This window comes from Solanum tuberosum, unplaced genomic scaffold, assembly GCF_000226075.1.
Source record: "Solanum tuberosum cultivar DM 1-3 516 R44 unplaced genomic scaffold, SolTub_3.0 scf00272, whole genome shotgun sequence".
NCBI lineage: Eukaryota > Viridiplantae > Streptophyta > Magnoliopsida > Solanales > Solanaceae > Solanum > Solanum tuberosum.
Window position 1 is genome coordinate 470,147 of NW_006239194.1, and position 299 is coordinate 470,445.

Consider the following 299-nt stretch of genomic DNA (forward strand, 5'->3'; position numbering starts at 1 on the left):
TATATATATATATATATATATATATATATATTCTCTAAAAGAATATATGCTATGATATTTATATGCTTCCTTGACTAAATAGTGAAATCTAAGAATATGAATTTATACGTAAAGTTCACTAAAATTACAATCAATATAAAATGTCACTAATGAAACTTATGTTTCCTATTTTCACTGGATAAGACATATTCCCTCATTTTTCAAGAAATTTGTTTTTCCAGAAAAAAAAGATTCCCAAAATTTTGACCAACCGAAACACGAAAAATTGATGATTTAGAGACAAGTTAGGCAAGGACAAA